The sequence below is a fragment of the Dendrobates tinctorius genome, unplaced genomic scaffold (genome assembly GCF_039654945.1).
Source record: "Dendrobates tinctorius isolate UK_male_01 unplaced genomic scaffold, ASM3965494v1 ptg000102l, whole genome shotgun sequence".
NCBI classification, from domain to species: Eukaryota; Metazoa; Chordata; class Amphibia; order Anura; family Dendrobatidae; genus Dendrobates; species Dendrobates tinctorius.
Genome location: NW_027361770.1, coordinates 44,271,850 through 44,280,157, shown reverse-complemented (window position 1 = coordinate 44,280,157; position 8,308 = coordinate 44,271,850).

Here is an 8,308-nt window from a genome sequence, read left to right as displayed (position 1 = left end):
AAGGGCTCGCTCATACTGGTGTATAATATGGAGGCGTACAATGCAAGAAAACATTGCATTGCACTCTGAAAAAATTGCAGCATACTGAGAGTGTCTGTGAGAATCGAATCACACGAATCATCGCAAGACAATGGGTGCGGCAAAAAAAACGCGTGGCTAACGAACGCTGCCGTTTTTTTACGCACACATCTCAAAGGAAACATGACATTTCATTAGCCAAGTACAGTAATTTCACAGCCCAAACTATTAGAATAGATATATAGATGTCATGTATAAATTTAGTATCACAAGCCCCCTACATAAAATAAACTAGCACCCTTTAGTGTCTTTCATGTGGCACTAAAAGGTGTTTAACTTTAACATATTAAATACATTATTTATAAAAAAAAGTGAAGTATGGTCCCACATTTAATAACCATCTAAGGGAAAGCAGACAGCTGTGCGCTTTTCAGACTGGGAAGGACCTGATAACCATGGAGGTTCTCAACTTATTATCAGCCCCTGATTATTTACTTAGCCTTTGCTGGTTATTAACCCCTCAATCACCGGAGGTATTTTTGTTTTTCTGCTCCCCTTCTTCCCAGAGCCATCTTTTTTTTATTCTTTGGTCAAAATGGTCATGTTAGGGCTTGTTTTTTGCGCGACGAGTTGTACTTTTGAACGACACCATTGGTTTTAACATGTCGTGTATTGGAAAACGTGAAAAAAATTCCATGTGCAGTGAAATTGCAAAGTGCAATTCCCCAGCTGTGTATGTGTGTATATATATATATATATATATATATATATATATACAGTGCCTACAAGTAGTATTCAACCCCCTGCAGATTTAGCAGGTTTACACATTTGGAATTAACTTGGCATTGTGACATTTGGACTGTAGATCAGCCTGGAAGTGTGAAATGCGCTGCAGCAAAAAAGAATGTTATTTCATTGTTTAATTTTTTTTTAAATTGTGAAAAGTTTATTCAGAGGGTCATTTATTATTCAACCCCTCAAACCAACAGAATTCTGTTTGGTTCCCCTAAAGTATTAAGAAGTATTTCAGGCACAAAGAACAATGAGCTTCACATGTTTGGATTAATTATCTCTTTTTCCAGCCTTTTCTGACTATTTAAGACCCTCCCCAAACTTGTGAACAGCACTCATACATGGTCAACATGGGAAAGACAAAGGAGCATTCCAAGGCCATCAGAGACAAGATCGTGGAGCGTCACAAGGCTGGCAAGGGGTACAAAACCCTTTACAAGGAGTTGGGCCTACCTGTCTCCACTGTTGGGAGCATCATCCGGAAGTGGAAGGCTTATGGAAATACTGTTAGCCTTCCACGGCCTGGACAGCCTTTGAAAGTTTCCTCCCGTGCCGAGGCCAGGCTTGTCCGAAGAGTCAAGGCTAACCCAAGGACAACAAGGAAGGAGCTCCGGGAAGATCTCATGGCAGTGGGGACATTGGTTTCAGTCAATACCATAAGTAACGTACTCCACCGCAATGGTCTCCATTCCAGACGAGCCCGTAAGGTACCTTTACTTTCAAAGCTTCATGTCAAGGCTCGTCTACAGTTTGCTCATGATCACTTGGAGGACTCTGAGACAGACTGGTTCAAGGTTCTCTGGTCTGATGAGACCAAGATCGAGATCTTTGATGCCAACCACACACGTGACGTTTGGAGACTGGATGGCACTGCATACGACCCCAAGAATACCATCCCTACAGTCAAGCATGGTGGTGGCAGCATCATGCTGTGGGGCTGTTTCTCAGCCAAGGGGCCTGGCCATCTGGTCCGCATCCATGGGAAGATGGATAGCACGGCCTACCTGGAGATTTTGGCCAAGAACCTCCGCTCCTCCATCAAGGATCTTAAGATGGGTCGTCATTTCATCTTCCAACAAGACAACGACCTAAAGCACACAGCCAAGAAAACCAAGGCCTGGTTCAAGAGGGAAAAAATCAAGGTGTTGGAGTGGCCTAGTCAGTCTCCTGACCTTAACCCAATTGAAAACTTGTGGAAGGAGCTCAAGAATAAAGTCCACATGAGACACCCAAAGAACCTAGATAACTTGGAGAAGATCTGCATGGAGGAGTGGGCCAAGATAACTCCAGAGACCTGTGCCGGCCTGATCAGGTCTTATAAAAGACAATTATTAGCTGTAATTGCAAACAAGGGTTATTCCACAAAATATTAAACCTAGGGGTTGAATAATAATTGACCCACACTTTTATGTTTAAAATTTCTTAAAATTTAACTGAGCAACATAACTTTTTGGTTTGTAAGATTTATGCATCTGTTAATAAATCCTGCTCTTGTGTGAAGTTTGAAGGCTCTAACTTATTTGCATCTTATCAAACCTGCTAAATCTGCAGGGGGTTGAATACTACTTGTAGGCACTGTGTATATATATATATATATATATATATATATATATATATATATATATATATACCATGTTCACTAAATGCTAAAATTGACCTGCCATTAGAATTCTCCAGGTGATTACGAGTTTATAGACTCCAAATATGTCTACGCCATTTTCCGATACCTGTAGCATCTCCATTTTTCGTGGGGTTGGGTGAGGGCTTATTTTTTGTGTGCCAAGTTGACATTTTTAATGATACCATTTTGGTGCAGATAGTCTTTTTGATCTCCCGTTATTGCATTTTAATGCCATGTTGTGACAACTAAGAAAACTTAATTCTGGTGTTTTGACTTGTTTTCTCATTACGCCGTTTAGCGATCAAGTTAATTTTTTTTTTTTTTTTATATTGATCTGGCGATTCTGAACAGGGCGATACCAAATGTGTATTTTTCATTTTATTTTTATTTTGAATGGCGAGAATGTGGGGTGATTTGAACTTTAATATTTTTTTTATTTTTAAAAACATTTTTCTACTTTTTTGCATGGTTCAATAGTCTCCATGGGAGCCTAGAAGCTGCAGTACTTTGATCGCTTCTGCTACGCTCAGGCCTCTGTGTAGCAGAAATGCTCACTTGCTATGAGCGCCGACCATCGGGCAGTGCTCCTAGCAATCTGGCTATGACAACTGTAGAGGTCTTCTGGAGACCTCTGGTTGTCATGCCAAGCCATCGGTGACCCACGATCCGCTGGAGACCTCTGGTTGTCCTGCCAACCCATTGGTGACCCGTGGGATTTTCGATGCGCTTGCCGGAAGCGCAAGTTAAATGCTGCTGTCAGAGATTGACTGGCATTTTATGGGTTAACAGCCGCGGGTGGATCGAGATTCCACCCGCAGCTGTTGTGTGCACATGTCAGCTGTATGGATTAGCTGACCTGTGCCTGGAAGGGTCCGGGCTTGATGCCGGAGCCCACACTAAACAGAGGGAGTTAAACATCGGCGCACTAAACTGTGTTCCAAATTATTATGCAAAAAGAGTTTAGAAGTGATAAGGTTAGAATTTTTTTGTTTGTCATTTAAACTCATTGATGGTAATGTGTGTCAGGGCTCTTTATATCACTGAAAGCAATTGCAGATACCTGTGCAAATTAGTTTGGCAGATGTGTCCAAATAAAGGCAAGACTACTTAAGAAGGCTGTTCCACATTATTAAGCAGCCTACATTTTTTTGCCAAAATGGGAAAGAAAAAGAATGTGTCGGCTGCTGAGAAGCAACAAATTGTGGAGTATTTAGGTCAAGGCATGACTACAATCAACATTGTGCAGAGATCACGATGAAGTGACTTGGCAATCAAGAAGTATGTAGCTGATTCCCAGCACACACGTGTGCGTGCTGAAAAGGAAAAATTGAGGACTCTTCCAACAGGCAATTGCGTCAGGTTAAAAGAGCAGCTGCAAAAATGCCTTGTCATAGCAGCAGACAAGTTTTTGAAGCTGCTGGTGCCTCCAACGTCCCCCGAACAACAAGATGCAGGGTCCTTCAGAGGTTTGCAGCTGTGCGTAAGCCATCCTGTCGACCACCTGGATAGCCACTGCACACAAGCAGAAACGGCTCCAGTGGGCCAAACGATACATGAAGACTGACTTCCAAACTTTTGTTCACCGATGAGTGCCGTGCAACGCTCAATGGTCCAGACGGATGGAGTGGAGGATGGCTGGTTGATGGACAACCCATGAAAACACGGCTAAGGCGTCAACAAGGAGGAGGTGGAGTACTGTTTTGGGCTGGAATCATGGGGAGAGAGATTGTCGGCCTCTTTAGGATCCCTGAAGGGGTAAAGATGAACTCCATAATCTATGTGGAGTTTCTAAAACAGCACTTCCTGCCATGGTTCAAGAGGAAGAACCGTGCTTTCCGCAGCAAGATCATTTTCATGCATGATAATGCACCGTCTCATGCTGTAAATAACACATCTGCATCTCTGGCTGCTATGGGAAGACAAACTTATGGTGTGGCCACCATCTTCCCCTGACCTCAACCCCATTGAGAACCTCTAGAGCATCATCAAAAGGAGTGTCTATGATGGCGGGAGGCAGTTCACATCTAAGCAACAGCTCTGGGAGGGTATTCTGTCCACATGCAAAACAATTGAATCACAAACCATCCAAAAACTGACAAATTCAATGGACGAGAGAGTTCAGAAGCTTCTTTCCAACAAGGGGTCCTATGTGCAAATGTAACATCACCTAGAATAAAGTTTTGACTTGAAAACTGTTTGATTTCATTTTGTAATAAGCTGATAATGCTTATAATTTCACAATTGACCATTTTTTTTGTTCAAAATAAAAATAAAAAGGTTGAAAACTCTGCTGTGCATAATAATTTGGAACATGCATTTTGAGTGTTTATTTTATAAAATATACTGTTTTCATAGGCAGTTTGTTCAAAAACATTGCAATTATACTAGAATATTAGCTGACTGGAAAATAACAATGACTGCAATTCATATAGGTAATTTAGAGAAAATATGAGGAAATATTTTTTGCATAATAATTTGGAACACAGTGTATTATGCCCGATTGTCGGAAATGGGTTAAAAGGTGGGGGGACTCCTAGAAAAAAAAATGACATGGAGTTCCCTTATTTTTAATAGCCAGCAAAGGCTGAGCAGAAAGCTGTAGTCGGATATTAATATGCTGGGAAGGTTCATGAATATTGGCAACAGCCTAATTAGATCAGCCCTCAGCCACCCCAGAAATGGCGCATCCATTAAATGCGCCAATTCTGGCAGAGAGCCACAGCTTTTCTAAATTGTTCTAGTGTGTTGGCGATCAGGGTAATGGTTTTGTGGGGTTTGTCAACAGTTGTCGCTGACATCAAGCCCCCTTGGGGTTAGTAATTGGGGTGACAGACACCTCTTCATTACTAACCCCGTAGTCAAAAGAAATAAAAATGCACACAGAAAAGTCCTTTTATTTGTGAAAATCACTCCCTGACAATTTCCATCTTTCACCCATTTATTTAAAAAACAAAACAAAGCCGTAACTCAAACCGGTCCACCATAATTCTAATGTTCATATCTTTTAAATGCTAGCAGTTGAACATTGTATAGTTAGTAGTATTCTACGCTCTCTGTGGAATAAAATTTTGAAGTGCTATCTCGCATCATTTCAGCAGAAAAAACGAAAGAGGGTAGACTTTCAGAGCAAGTTCTAATTACCAAACTAGAATATCTAACTTGCAGCAGATAGATCAGAAGGTCAAAAGTACTAACATTTTTACGTTCTGAAAAAAAAATTGGCTTTTTTTTGTAGAGCCCAAAAAGCAAGAAGCTTGCACTAAAATCAATATTTTAATGTGATAGAATTATGATCTAGATGTATAGCTATAAGTTGATATAATTTGTCCATAGGCTGTGCCTTGTACTGCAGGCCCTTTCGGTCGCCCTCCTGGGTAATGTGTTATAGCTATGATGCCAATGACATCATACTGATGAGACATCTCCCTTTTGAAGGCACGGACCATTGATTACAATATTTACTACTAGGTTCAATTAACTCAATGCCAGTGATGGCAGGAGGTGCACATTTTATGATGATTTCTATGATGGCTGGGTGAGGGCAGCTTTACACATGGTTTATTTATTTTTTTTTTTTCCCCCCCTCCAATTAATAGTGTCCTGTTTTTTTTTTTTGTTTGTTTTTTTTCCCAAAGTGTACACACAAATCCATAGGGTTTAATGGAACTATTTACACAATATTTTTTTTTTTAACACATTGATATCTGTTCCATTAAATAGTATGTCCAAGTAAATCCCCACTATTTGGAAAACTCCTTCTCAAACTCTAGATTTCCCCAATGTAAAATAACATCTATGCTCCTTTTCCAGTATGGGTGCCGTTCCAGCAACGTCACAGTGTTCTTTACTGGGGCTCAACATTGCTAGAATGGTGCCCTCACAAGAGCCCATTATAGCCATTAATATTTTTGATGGGAGAAATATAGTGATGGAGAAGGTTTTGTCCGAGCAGTGGATTTTAAACTCAGAGCATGTCCTATGCTGCATTTTTTTTCAGATTATAATGAGCCATTGAAGTCTAGGTCTAGTCACTGTCCGTCCAGTTTTCATCAGCTTTTAATGAATCTGTTGCTTTGAAAAAAATAAAGTTCTGACAATTTACCAACTTTAGTTTTCAAAACCAAATGTGAAACAGATTCAAAAGAGATAAAGCCAGAAACTGACATGCGAGTAGATAAAAGAATAAACTATAATAAAAGCATATTAGGATAAATACAGCACAATTAAGAGCTAATTTAGTATAGAATTATATACACTAATCTGCCACAAAATTAAAACCACTGACCATTAAATAATATATGGTGACAAAGTATCATTTGTCATGATTTTTTTTTTTTTTGAAAACGAAAAGTCAGTTGTTGCTGTAAGCTCCAATTCACATGTCCATAATTTACGTATGTTTGGTGTTTTTCAGAGAATCTAACTGGTAAACGTTTTATGGGTATATTTGCCAATGATCCGGATAAACAAATTCTGACTTTGGTGTGATTTGAGTGCCAAACTCACTAGTTGATCCGTGATGTAATGGATAACACACCTGCATCTGTGCTGCCATCATGTGTTGTCTGGTAAAATTCAGGGATGTGAGAAAGGAAATCTGTCAACACAGAACTCCTCTTATGAATAGGGCAGTCAATAAAAATGCAGGGGACAGAGGGAAACAAGTAGATGAGAAGGTGCACTTAAAGGAACTCTGTCAGCACAGAAGGACTATTCAAACCAAGTACCCGTGGCTCAGTGCACCGTCCCGCCTATTTTTTTTCTACCTACCTTTGCTCTTCAGCCTTATAAAGCCAGAGCCATCAATGAAGGAAGAGGGGATGATGAAGATACAGGTGCATTTAATTGGCCCTGCCACAAAGCACCGGTACTTTGAACAGTCATTCTGTTTTGACAGTCTCCCTATAAGTGCACTCTATCTCTGCCCCTCCACCCTCTTTTGATTAACAGCTCTGGCTTTATAAGGCCAGAGAAGGACACAGATAGAAGGAAAACTAGCACGTGGGAAGGTGTTTTTAAATGTTTGGCCCCACCATGGTGCACCAAACACCTGTACTTTGGTTTGAACTGTCATTCTTGCTGGCAGCCTCCCATTAATATGTTGAAAGGGTTTGATTTGACTTTGGCTAGGACCACTGAAATGATGAAGGAAGATGTCCTGGACCAATGAGTCAGGAATGCGGTGAGGAACCAAGTGCAGAGCTGACTGGCTCTCTAAATTCCTCAGATCTCTATCTAGTCAAGCATCTACAACATGTGCTTGAAAAACAGTATTGTTCGAACTAAGATTTGAAAGCTGGGGTTAATTTCCTTCGATCTAAATTAACCGATCGAGAAGACAGAAATAGAAAGAGCAACCTTAAAATTAGGGGGATCCCAGAGGGAGTTCCACAGAAAGACCTTTCAGGCTATGTCAAATCCTTTTGCAAAAAGGTTTTTCCTAATCTGACGGAACTAGAACTTACTTTAGAAAGAGTGCACCGTTTGCCCCATCACAAAGGTTTGTCTTTAGATAAACCTAGAGATGTAACAGTAAATTTCCATTTTTATATCACAAAAGAAAGATTGCTTAATTTTGCAAAAGAGACTCCTTCCCTGCTTCCCTGTACCCTACACTCATATTAAGACCTTCTCTGATTTTTCCAAAAATACCATGGACGCTAGAAAAAAATTCAGAGAGGTCACTACTAAACTGAGAGATATGAATATCTCATATAAATGGGGGTTCCCCGAAAAATTAATAGTGTGGCATAGAGGCAAAAATTTCCCGCTTAATACTCCGGAGGAAGGCCTGGATTTTATATCCTCCGTCCAGGGTACATATAAAGACACAGGAAAAGGATAGGTTTTTGTTAGTGATTTAATTAGAATTAATAT